This window comes from Phoca vitulina, unplaced genomic scaffold (assembly GCF_004348235.1).
Source record: "Phoca vitulina isolate PV1807 unplaced genomic scaffold, GSC_HSeal_1.0 scaffold13, whole genome shotgun sequence".
NCBI lineage: Eukaryota > Metazoa > Chordata > Mammalia > Carnivora > Phocidae > Phoca > Phoca vitulina.
Genome location: NW_022589716.1, coordinates 11639310 through 11652360, shown reverse-complemented (window position 1 = coordinate 11652360; position 13051 = coordinate 11639310). Strand labels below are relative to the sequence as shown.

The window sequence follows — 13051 nt, the reverse complement described above, 5'->3', positions numbered from 1 at the left end:
ATTTTCATTTTTTTCATTAAGTATTTCACTGCCCACCCAGCTCTGACACTTAACCTCTCTGTGCTTCCAAACATCCATTTACACGCTGATAAAGGGGGAGGAAATGATTAATTCTGAGGGTAGAGTACTTAGAAAAGGCTTACTGAAAGACATTCAAGATGACTTGAGGGATTCCCAAAGTACAAGAGTACCTGGCTGGGGAGGTGGCGGAGTTTTCGGGCAGCATAAACATCAGCAAAGGCCAGGGAGGCAACCCAGGGGTTGCCCATTGTTGTCTACAGCACAACAGAGTTGGGGTAGAGCCAGCCCATGTAGGCTGGGAAGCACACGGAGAAGGACCTGCCATACAGAGCTGCTCCAAGAATTATACTTCCTTAGAGGCAGCAGGGGGGCCAGCTGATGGGAACACTGTTATACAAAAGGTAACCCAGAATCCTCGTGCAAGAGGAACTGAAAAAGGAAAAGGAGCCTGAAGGCCAATTAGGAAGCGAGATGACAATCAAACACCGAACTCTTCCGAAACAAATCTTCTGTAACTGGGACACTATTTCCAGTAGCAAGTCGACGAATACTCACGGGGACGTCCGCCAGTGCGCATCATCACCCTGCATTTTGTTTCATTGTTTGTACACTGCAAGAGTGGCCGCAACATTATTAGGAATGGACAGGATCATTAGCTGTCTTCCTCTTATTTATCAAAGCTCTACAAGACACCTGAGTGAATTCTGAGTTCAGTTTGGAAAGTTTCAAGATAACAATATATTTATTTAAAGGCTTAGAAGGTTTTAACACCAGAATGACTCTTAACTCTCCTTAGCACTATAAACATTACCCTTAAGTCAAACATGATTCCATCTTAAAAGGGGGAAATCAGGTTTAGACAGTTTTTAACCTGAGAGAAAAATGTGTGCAATAGAAACCAAACAGCCATTCCACCAGGAAAAAGTTGCAGATGTTTGTCTTCCCTCAGCAACCAAGTATTAATTTCCCTGATGGCAAGATTAAGGAGGCAGACAATAGTCAACTGAGATTACTCCAGTGCTTTTATCTGCAATTGGCAGCACCTTTAAGCTGGGGCTGGAGGACAGGAAAATGTCCTATTAATGCTCTGCACGGTAGATAGGTTGATAAAACCTCCACATTGCAGATAAGGGCTGTGTTCATCCTAGAAATCCACCGACTCACTTAGAGCATGCAAGCCACTGTGTATAGGGTTCTCCCATATCTTTCTGGTTGATTTCTATGAATTTCTGATATGGAAGAGTTTTACTTCAATTCAAGTAAGTTTGTAACAATAGTAACGACAATAATATTAATAGCAACTAACACTGATATAGCACTTATTACAAGCTAGTCTGTATTCTTAACATTTAGCATGTAATCCATACAACAACCCTGTGCATTAGGTACTATTATTACCTCCATTTTCATGCAGGGGAACTGAAGCTCAGGGAAGTTCAGTCATCTGCCCAAACCTTGTCTTCCCCCATTAACACTCACAGGCATACACACATAACCACCTGCAAGCTACGAGAAGGTTGCATTTGATGGATACGTCATTGCACTCTTACAGAGTGAATACACTGTATTGTTCCCCAAAGCAACAGTGGTTTATTCCAAGCTAAAGGTTTCAACTGGCCCCTAATCCAGCCCCACAAAGGGGAAATGGAAGGGTAGGGAGGAGGCCAATTGTGAGATGAAGAACCACCACTTAATTCATCTCCTATCTGGAAATGGAAAATGACCCTTGAGAGATCGGACACATCCCTGACAAACCCAAACCTGTCATTTGATGGGAGAGCATCCCTCCTCAGAGAAGTGCTTCTCAAGTGGTCTCCAACTGCATCAACATCGTCTAGGAAAATGGAAAAAAAATCCGTATTTCAGAGCCCAGCCCCAGCCCAGTGACTCGCTGTGAGGAAACACGAGGAACTGCATCTTAAACAAGATCCCTGCATGATTTTATGGAGATTCCTGGATTAGAAACTGAAATCATCCCGATCTCGCTACCGTGGACTCCTCCAAAACACACGCACGCATACACGAATGTGAAAATACCTCCCAATCAAACATGTGTAACAGGAATAAAGAGACCCACCCACAACCTCTTATTCGAAAAAGAATTAACACCGTAAAGCTCCTTGTGCTAAACAAAGAAACACCTTAAAGCCACACCGTTGTTCTAGTATTTTGAAATACGTCACACCAACACGAAGAGGCTCTGGGCAACACTGCCTGAAACAGCTGGTCAAACTCAGGGCAGTTTTGAACCTTCACTATTCTATTAAAGGTCTAATTTCAGAGCCATGTGTTAAAAAGAAGGGCAAAGAATGATTCCGTAAGAACGTTAAATCAAATCCTGACCTTAAAAGACCAGCCAAAACCCTAGGGTCACAGAAAAGGCAGAAGTTGTGTGACTCTAGGATGGCCAGTGAAATCTCAGAGAGCACGGACAGGTTGCTGAGGCCAGGAAGTGAAGGCAGGTAAGAACCATGATGTCTGGCAGCTGCGATCCACTGGGTTTTCTTGAGGCCAACTCTTCCTGCTGGCCCTGCTCCTCTGGCCACCCCAAGACCTCTCCACCCTCTCACGGAACCCTCTGTCAACAGCGCACGCTGGAATAGGAGAGGCACGGGAAGGGTCACTCGGATCCCTGGCACAAACGAGCTGGGTGACCACAGACAGACAATGGGGCACAGATGGCAAACACCTGGTCCTGGGTGACAACGGAACAGAGGGCAGAGAAATTAAGATCTGCAGCCCAGGGTGGGCAGCCTGCACGAGGACACCAGAGAGAGGAGCGAGACAACAGAAGCACTGGCAGGGAATGTGCAGAAACTCCGGAAGACAAAAACAAAAACAAAAGTCTACTTTTAAAGAATTGCAGCCAAGTCCTAGTTACAAAGTTACTGGCCAGGGAAGCCTTTCCAGGGGCCCCTAAAAGACTTCTAAAACAAAGACAAAGTAAAAATAAATCTTACTGGACAGGAGAGAGCCAAGACTCCAGCCTGCCGCCCCGGACCCCAGAGATGAGACCGCTCCCTGTTCATCCCTGATCCCATGAGACAGACATTTCCGTAACAGGTAGGTCATGTTATCTACTAGTAAATTCATGTAGACCCACAGTGTAATGAAGGTATTCTCACATAATATTTGGTGTGAAATCCAGTACAAGGAACTCAAACTCAATCTCATGCTAATTTTCTGACAATCGCATCACCAGACCATCCTCTGAGAAAGCAGAGGTTTTTCCTGTAAGGATCTGCTTGTCCTTTAGCAAAACTGTATAAAGGGAATTTTTTTTTTAAAACGAGATTATTGTACTAAAAAGGCAGCTCTGCAAAAACAGAAATTGGTACCACTGGGATCCAGGCACTTTACATACATGTATCTTGAGGTCCCAATTAAGGAGGATTCCTAGAGAGATTACTGCATGAATAAAATATTTCAAAAGCTGCTAATAGATAGTACATAAATACGGGAATCAAGCAGAGTTCAACAGGAGAACTGGAACAGTAAAACACCAGGGCCTCGCTATAACCCAGCGGATCCTCAAATTTCACACTATTGTTCTGCTTTATCAGTGGAATCATTTTATGACAATATCATTTTGATAGTTATCTAACTAGCCCCTTGGAGCCAGGACACCTAATAGTATTTCTGCTCCTTATCAGTGCCACACTCATGTTCCAAAGGAACGATATTTATTTAGATTCAAGAGAAGATACAGATTCCAAGGGCCCGAGCAGATGCAAGGCAAACATTGCTTAGGGAGGCAATAAAGCTACTCCATTTCTGAAATTGCTCTAAGAGCTAGATGGGATGGAATCAGTGTGGAGGGGAAGGCTCCGAGAGCCCTTTCTGACCAAAATAGGTTGATGTTTGAATTTTCCACTCGTTTGCACTCACTACAATGCCACGGTCTGCAGATTCTAAATAAACAGTGGCAGATGGCAGTAATGATGCTTCCACGAAGAATCCTGCATTTGTCACCTTATTCCATCCTAAACAATCTAGGGTTTCAAATTAAGTTGGTTATGCATATATTCTTGTCATCTCTTACCTTCAAAATACGAAGATACAGATTCTCACAGCAGAGGTGGAGATGCCCTGCAATTGTGCTTCAGAGGCTGACTCTACTTCCCCCACCTCTTCCAGTGACTTGAGTCTATCCCCTTTCACCTTTGGAGGAATCCTCTTCACTGTACTCCCTGCTTCCCTCCTGTGCCCCCAAGTGCATCCCACCACTTTTCAAAACCCTGCAGCAGGATCTGTGCCATGCAGGAGCCAAACCTGGCTTGATTTTCCCCCTGGGTTCCTATTTCCCAGCCTCTGTATTTAATCTGGCTCTGCCTACACCTACTTTGCCCCTCTACATTCTCTGGCTCAAACTGTCCACACCTCACAATCTGCAAGCTGTCCTGCCTCTGGGGCATTTGCACCTGCTGGTGCTTCTAGCTAGAGCGCTCTTTGCTCCGATCTCCACTCCCTGTTGTCATCAGGTCTTAGAGTGAATGTTATCTTCATTGCAGAGTAAATGATACCTTCCCTGAACATACACATTCAGTCGCTACCTAGCTGCTCTATAGCACATGGCCTGTTGCTCTGCCTAGTTCTGACCGCATCTCTGATACTTTCTTGCTCACTTGTCTCTTGCCCTCTCCGTACAAGACTGTAAGCTTCCTAGAAGCAGCACCTTGTTAACCTTTGTAAATAAAATGGATTTATAGTTCTATGAAACCATATGTTCACCACTGTCCACAAAATGGGAGTCTGCCTGATCCCAGTATATGTATCAGAATAAAGGAACTGGTCGTGAAAATCAAATAAGAAAAGTAGTAGTAATAGCCACTGGGCTAGTAAGACTCTTGCTGACCATGGCTGCTTTCTACCAAACATCAGGCGTCATAAATATCATGTTCCAAGAGCACCTGATGATTTAGAGAAAAGCAGGGTTCTCTGAGGACCCTTCCAGATGCGTGTGCTCACCGCATTTCAGAGAAGTCCTGAACATTCCATCACTAACTGAGACTCAGGGCAAAAGAGTCATCTGTAGCTATTTGGAGTCACTGTAGACCACCTTTACATTATTAAGAGACAAGACAAAGAATGGTCCTATTCATCCCCCCAAAATCCACAGTGTTTTGGTACACAATGTTGAATACTTATATATTTGTCAGGGTTCTCCAGAGGCACAGAAGCAATAGGATGCATGGATGTAGAAAGTAAAAGATCTACTGTAAGGAATCGGCTCACACAATTACAGAGAATGCCAAGTTCCAATCTGCAGTAGACCCAGCAAAGCCAGAGGTGCAGTTTCAGCCCCAAGGCCAGCAGGTGGAGACCCAGGAGAGCCAACCGTAAAGGCAGTCTGCTGAAAACTTCCCTCTTGTTCCAGGAGGCCAGTCTTTTTGTTCTATTTAGGCCTTCAACTGATTGGATGAGACCAACATCATCAATGAAGACAATCTGCTTACTCAAAGTTCACCAATTTAAATGTTACTCTCCTCCAAAAAAAGTCTCCAAGTTGACACAGAAAATTAACCATTACAAGTCCACCCCTTGTCAACTTGGTGCCCAGATGCATCTCCTTAAATCATACCTAATCTCCAAATGAAGGCCAATAACAAGGTCACACTTCCACTGAACGTGATTTATGTACTAACCCTTTCCCCAGAAGAGGGTGTGAAATCCTTGGAGGATGTTTACTCTTCTCTTTAATATCCAGTAATTTAAATACCATGATGTGAAGTTAACAATACTTGAATACTATGATATAAAGTCAACACATCTTATGTTACATTACAGGAGAAGAACACAGGGAAGAAAACAAAGACATTTGCTACACACATACACGTGTTCATAACTAAATAAGGAGGACATACTCATGACTAGTACAGTCCTTATTTCTATAACCAGTCAGGTGGTCATAGTTGGTATTTATATCCACCCTCTTCCACTACCCATTCTCTATTCCCTTTGCCTTTAGCAAGTACCTCATGCTGTGGTTCTTTTCCAGACAGAATGACCCAAACCTTAAAATCTCAAAACTAGGGCAGTCCTAACAAAATGCCACAGACTGGGCAGCTTAAACATCAGGAATTTATTTTCCAACAGTTCTGGAGGCTGGAAGTCCAAGATGAAGGTGCAGGCAGGGCTCTCTTCTTGGCTTGCAGGTGGCCACCTTCTTGTTCTATCCTCACATGGCCTCTTCTCTGTGTGTGCATGCTCCTGGTGTCTCTTCTTCTTCTTCTTATAAAGACACCAGTCCTATTGCCCTCATTTAACTTTATCTCCTTAAAGTTCCTATCTCCAAATATAATCACATTGGGGGTTAGGGCTTCAACCCATGAATTTGGGTGAGGGGGAAAAACATAGTTCAGTACGTAACAGCTTGTAATAATATCCCTAGTCTCATCCAAGTAATAGTTAAGAGAAATAAAATTATGGCATGTCCTAGGCATTTTAGAGGATACTTTATGTATTTACCCAACATCAATACATTTGGTCAATCATTTGAGCACTTACTATGTACCAGGCACTGTTCTAGGCATGGCAGATATAAGCAGTGATCAAATCAGACACCAGAGTATGTCCTGGATGTTGGTCATTGTGGGCCACTCTTCTCAGACATGAGGTCCCAGTATGGAATTTCAAATCCTTTTCATTTCAGGTATTTTTCTTGAATTATAGATTCAGTGTTCATTCTGTTCCTTGCTTTACTTTTCTTTTCCAGGGGCTCCAATTAGTTATATGTTAGATCTCCTTTGCCGGTCTTCAGTGTTTGTCCCTGTCTCTTGAATTATATTTTTTTCTGCTTAAAATGTTCCTAATTTTCACCTTCTCTTTAAGGTATTTGCCTGTTGTGTTTATTTGCTCCTGTGTTCCTTCTCATTTAATCTTTATTTCCAAAAAGTTTTTTCTTTTATTTTCAATGCTTTTCCTCACTTGTCACTTCATTTCTCATCTCTTTTAACACTTTCTTAATGAATTTTAGTTCATTTTAACAAGAGAAAATTATAGTTTTAACCTGTTGAATGGGTTTGTCTATTTAGTGTGTTATATGTAAAAACATTACTCTGCTCTTCAATCTTTTTATCTTACTTTGTCTTTATTTGAGATTTTACCTCCATCCTTTTCTATGGCTTATATTTATGTGAAATTAATTCTCCTAAACTTTTAGGAAGAAGCATGATTCACAGTAGCTTTTCTAACTTCAGAGCTCCCTCTTCTGTTGTTTTCACATAGTGTTAAAAAAATATATGTTGGGTGCTTTCTGAGATATCCTGGCTCTATTTCTACCTTCATGTTCACTTTTATTACATTTAAAGTAAAGGAAAAAAATTCTCTGAGCATCTGGGCAAAAGAACAAGTGATTTACAAGGGGAAAAAAATGTTATAATCAGACTTTGAAAGTAACATTTAAAAAACTCAAGGAAATAAAATATGAGCCAAGGATTTTATATTCAGCAAAATTATTTTCAAGTATAAGGGACACAGGTTACATATAAAACTTCAGGGAATATGGTCCCCTTGAGCCATTTCTGAGGAATATGCCAGAAAATAAGCTTCAATCAAAATGGCTAAAGAGAAGAGATTAGGACTGGTGGTGAAGATTAAATATACAGATGCTTAAAAAATTAAGACTCAATGAGGGTTACAAGGGAAAGTATAGTATGAAATGGAAACATGCTGGGGCACCTGGGTGGCTCAGTTGGTTAATTGAGTTGGTTTCAGCTCAGGTCTTGATCTCAGAGGTCATGATCTCAGCAGTCATGATCTCAAGGTTGTGAGATGAAGCCCTGTGTCAGGCTCTGCACTCAGCAGGGAGTCTGCTTGGGATTCTCTCTCTCTCCCTCTCCCTCCCCCCACTTCTGTGCTCTCTCTCTCTCTCTCAAATAAATAATAAAATCTTTTTAAAAAAAGAAGAAATGGATGCATGCTTTCAAAATGTAGATGTAGTACAACAATTATTTTTAAATAAACAGGATAGGAAAAACAAATTTAAAAAAATGTTTTAAGTATTTTGAGAAATCATATTTGTGAAATAATATTATTCTGAGATATTTTATACATGAGATCCCAGCACATGAGTTTTTAAAAGTTATGAGATATTCAAATTCTATCATTCCTTTGTCCTTAGAACCAAGTTTCTTGATGTGAAAGACAGAAGATACAGATGTAATATATATATAAGGTCAAAAACTCTATGGCCCTGTATTTGAATTAAAAGTATCAATATGAAATTATAAAGCATATTTTAGACACACACACAGAGCTATATTTAAACATCTGTATCCTAGCCAGCTTCTAGCTTTTCTTCTAAACAACTAGAAACAAGTAACATTGAGCACTTCTAGCACCCAGACTGTGGCCTTGATATACAAATTTCTCACTAAAAGAAATCAGAATATCTTGGAGAAATGGCTGATTCCAGGCCTGGGGCAGGAAATGTATAAGAAAAGCCTAGAAGATCTTGTCATTCCATGTAGCAGGGAAGCTATCAAAGACTCTAAAGGCCATGTCAAATGGAGCCAAATTGAAGAGGCTCTCCCAAGGCAAAGATCAGCACTTCAATAAAGATGATAACTGCAATTGACTGAAACCCATAAAATATGTTTAAATCCATTTGTTCGTAATAATACCAAAAAAAAAAAAAAAAAAAAAGCACACAACGCATTGGTTGCCTTCAAAGGATGATAGGGGAAAGATTCCCTACTGTGAACCTGATGAATGAAGTCAAACAATCAAGGATCTATCCTGACTATCTTTTATGAATGCTGGATGAGAAACCAAAGGAGATGAGGAAACACTTTGTTCTAGAAATATTCCAGCTAACAAATGAAAAATCAATGATATGCACTGCTCTGCAATCCTAGAGGACTGATGAATCTAGGCATGGAGCACCAATAGCATGTGCCTCTCAGGGAAACAACACTCTGCCACTACCCAGAGTCCTGCCAAGGAATCAGACCTGAAGTTTGTCAAACCTGTGGACTGCAGCTCCCAATTAATTTATAGGAAATTCCAAGGACAGAATGGGGTGAACTCCATCATGACTGAGCAATCAGCACAATGCAAACTGTGGGAAACTCTACAAGTTAAATGGCCTGATTTTAACTAATAAATTGTAAGGGGGGGGGGGGAAGAGAGATGGAGGAGGAGCATGCAGGTTAAAAATAATTGTAAGAGATATCAAATTAAAAACAAATAAGTGAAATGAAACAGTAGTGTCTCAGATGCACACTTGAGTGGTCAAACTGCAAAGAAACACAAGAAAGCAATTAAAATGAGAGCGAGAGTATCTGTGCCCTTAATGTGGGGAGAGGAAGACAAACAAAAATAAATTAAAAAATATAAATTCCCAAAGCAATCAGGTTAATTTATAAAAATTCCCTACCAGGAATTATCAGGTGACAATGACAATAGAGAAGGAAACCCCAAACTAACCATGAGCATATACTCTTTACAAAGTATCCACTCTTGTGTTCCATTTCCATTTGGAGAATTGACAAGGGGTGGGAGCATTGGTGACAGCTCCTGATTTCCTATAACCAGCATTCCCTCATGGTAACAGTAGTGAGGGTCTGAGAGAGAACAGCGTCAACCCCCAAAAGGAGGCTTTTTGAATAGAGGCTGTTTCTCAAACTCTGCATTACACAAATTAACAATTGCATTACACAGAGAATCAAAAGTTGGCTGATGGAACCCATACCCCAGGCCAATTGCCACATCACCGGAGTGGGAAGCAATCCTAAATACCAGGCTCTAGATGAAGGATGGGAGGGGAGGCCTGGCCTAAGGTCAAAGGCCCTAGCCCTCAATCAGAAGCCAACCTTGGAACCAGGAGTCTACTTTCTCTCTGTTCAGTACAAGCTACATTTTGAGTCCCCAAGGGAATGATCACTCATACTCACTCATTCACATACTCACTCATTCACAACCATTAAAACAAACAAACGAACAAACAAAAACCTGTGTTCTTTGACAATCCAGCCACTTGTAGGCTATGACCATATAATTTTTTGTTCAATTGAAGACACTGCTGAGCTTGATAAGGAGTGACATTAATAACTATGCCAGACAACTGGTATAAACTGGCACTGTCCTGGCCAAATCAGAACAAAAGATTACCCCAGGTATGACCCACCCAACAGATATTAAACAGCTCCTATGTCACCTAAATCCTTCCAGAATTCTTGGTTCGGCCTCCACACAAACGATAAATGTATATAATTACCAGACTATCAAAGCATCCCCAAAGGTAGGAACAAGATGATTTTAAGAGGTAGATGGACAAATATTTATGTGTTTATTAGTCAAATATCTCATTGTGAACTGAATAATGTATAGACAGCATCTTAAACACATGATTTCAAATATTTTATTATTTACAATGAAACTAAAATCTTTCAAAATGTCCACTGATTTAAACTAAAAACGACTGGTCAATGCCTCCACATGCTTCCATGTGTGCTTCTTTTTTCCCTTCAGCCAGTCAGTCAACAAATCTTTGCCGAACCCTTACTATGAACAGGGCATTATCTCAGATCCTGGGGCCACAGCAGTGACTTTGGTCTCTCCTCAGGGAACTTGCCAACCAGTGAGTCTTTGGCACAAATGATGCTATTTTTAAAGCTAATGAGGCATTTGATAGTTTGATTTAACAACGTGGAAGACTGTGTTTTATAGTTAATTTTAACATAGTCTCATTCAACTAATAGTTATCAGTTCACTCTAGAGTCCAAGAGGAAATGTTCTTTTTCAAGATCATCTCCAATGTCAGCTGCATCTGGTTCATCAGCTGCTCTCCCCGGGTCAAGAGTCCGTGCATTTTCCCACCCCCCATCCAAATTAGTTTTGTTCATCTGTAGCCATCGGGGCCACTTCTCTAAGCAGCTGAGTGCTTACTCGAAGGACACACGGTAGCTTGCATGCCATGATTTCTCAGTTCGTCCCCACTGCACCCTAGGTTGAAAAGGACTGAGGGGCACTATGAGGCTCTGGGGAGAATGTGCTGTAGAATTAGGTTGCTCTCCAGCAGAGGCTGGGGGGGGTACTGTCACCTGACTCTATGCCCTACAGAAGGGAAGCAGAAGCTCAAAGGTTTCCCCACATGGTGTATCTAAGACACACATGTCAATCATGACCAGTGTCTTTTCCACATACGATTGCAGGCTGACTATATGTTACCTCTGCCACCCAGGTATACATCATGAATGCGCGAAGCTCTGTGACCATGGGGGAAAAAGAACAGAAGAAACCAAAACCAGTATTGTACAATTTGGAAAGGGCCTCCAGAAACATTCCAATTTCAGTATCTATGAATCCAGTGAGGAAGGCAGGAGCAGGTATCATTATCCATACTTAGAACTAAGGGAAATGAGGTTTGGAGGGATTAGTGACTTGTCCAAAGTCATGCTGTTAAAAGTCGCCCACCTGACTCAGAGCTCAAGAACTTTCTGCTCAGCTGTCTTAAGTCTGAAGTCTGGGGGCACCTGGGTGGCTCAGTCAGTTAAGTGTCTGCCTTCAGCTCAGGTCAGGATCTCAGGGTCCTGGGATCAAGTTCCGCATCGGGCTTAGTGGGGAGTCTGCTTCTCCCTCTCCTCCCTGGCTCATGCTCTCTGTCACTATCTTTGTCTCTGTCTCTCAAATAAATAAATAAAATCTTTAAAAAAAAAAAAGTCTGAAGTCTGGAGCCTGGCAATAGGTGGCTGACTTTGAGGCCCCAACCCCCAAGGGGTGCTTTATGTGTGTGCAGGAGAGGATATTTTGTTTTCGTTTGGTAGGTTCTCCCTTTGGTTTCTAATTCATCTTTTTTAGTCAGAATTATCAAATGCTTCACCGACCTTAAGAATAAGTATAATGAAAAAAACACTATCATTCACATGGCAACTTTGCGAAAGACACAGTTTTCCATGCAATATGAACAGTCACCAACCCTAAAGTTTTTGAGTGCTGAAAATACCGTGTGAGGTAATAATAGAAGATTAAACACTGAATATAATCAAGAGTACCCACTCCATTTTTGGCCAGATCTGTCAGGCATCAACTGGCATCTGTCAAGCCTTGAATGGCTCCCTGGGTCTCAAGTCTTCCCACACCACCCTGTCTTCCTGGGTACTGAGCCCAAGGTCTCTGTGGGCTTGGGTTTCCCGGACTCCACGAGGACGTGGGATCACGGGGCAAGCACTGCCGAGCGAGGAAATAAACCAGAGGCAGAGGGCACAGTCTTGTGCCTTAGAATCAGAGAGCACATCGTTGATGATCTGAAACGGGCTAAGGCTAACTGTTGAAGCTTATGGCAACTCTCCTGAACCCCAATCTCCTCCAGCATCTCTGTTGGCAGGAAGAGGATTTTCTACAGAGCACTTCCGTATTTTGACAATTGGAAGGAGTTGCTTTACTGCCCATTATCTTCAAAACTTCCTCCTTGCCCTAGTAGCAACCAAACAAAGCCAGCCACCACTGATGTCACACTTACCATGTTCCAGGCCCTGCGTTAAAGCTTTTACATGTTTTCTCTCACTTAATTCTTGCAGCAACCCTATTTCATAGGTACTCTTATCATCATAGTTTGGATGGAGAGACTGAGGTTTAGGAAGTTAAATAACTTGCCCAAAATCACACAGGAAGCAAATCTTGGAACTGCTAACGAGTGACCACCACCGATACCCTCCACATTTGGAGCTGGGTGTATGTGTCTCCAGAAGCCAAGCTCTTAATCATTGCCCCTCACTGGCACCTTCAGCCACAGGAGCATCCTAGAAATTGCCAGCCTGTCATCCAGTCTGTCCACCTCGCACCTCCGAAGCAGCCACGTGACCAGCACGCAATTCATACACCAGCCCACAGTCCTGAGTGACAACTGAATAGGACATGCCCAGCTTCGCCTCCATAAGGCCCAGTCTGCTCAGACTCTGTTCTGCAGGCCATGTCTTCACCTCAAAGTTGCCCAAAAGCCCCTTTGTGATTCATACACTTTCTCATACCATGGACTCTGGAGTCAGACGGCCGGGGTTTGAATCCCTACTCCCCAGCTTAGGAGCTG

General features: G+C 42.2%; 1 protein-coding gene across 9 annotated transcripts in view; it reads right to left on the bottom strand.

Annotated features, from left to right (window-relative positions):
• Positions 1-13051, bottom strand: part of CACNA2D3 (calcium voltage-gated channel auxiliary subunit alpha2delta 3) — a 960286-nt gene that overhangs the window by 742470 nt on the left and 204765 nt on the right. The window contains exon 1 of one of the 9 annotated variants that reach the window (XM_032411512.1): positions 1783-1855. The exons of the other annotated variants lie outside the window; for them this stretch is intronic. The gene's annotated coding sequence lies outside the window, so the exon portion shown is untranslated. Of the gene's footprint in view, positions 1-1782; positions 1856-13051 lie in introns of those variants that run through there. 9 annotated transcript variants of the gene reach the window in all.